Here is a 250-nt window from a genome sequence, read left to right as displayed (position 1 = left end):
ATAGCTCTCTGATCTGATAAACTCAAACTCTTCGGTCTGGACCATCAGCAGCCAGTGTGTCTCATCTGCAGAGATTCAAAAAAAACATGCTGACCACAGATTCAGACCTATCAATGAAGCTGCACAGAATCACAGAGAGGAGCTCCATAAACCCCTGACTGAAGCTCTTTGAACAAGTTAAAGGAAACTGTGATCAAACAGCAGAACACATTAAGGTCCAGGCCCAAACACACAGAGAGGCAGATTAAGG

This window comes from Morone saxatilis, unplaced genomic scaffold (assembly GCF_004916995.1).
Source record: "Morone saxatilis isolate NCDOM2014 unplaced genomic scaffold, NCSU_SB_2.0 Contig18, whole genome shotgun sequence".
Classification (NCBI taxonomy): domain Eukaryota; kingdom Metazoa; phylum Chordata; class Actinopteri; family Moronidae; genus Morone; species Morone saxatilis.
This window is presented reverse-complemented; position numbering follows the sequence as displayed.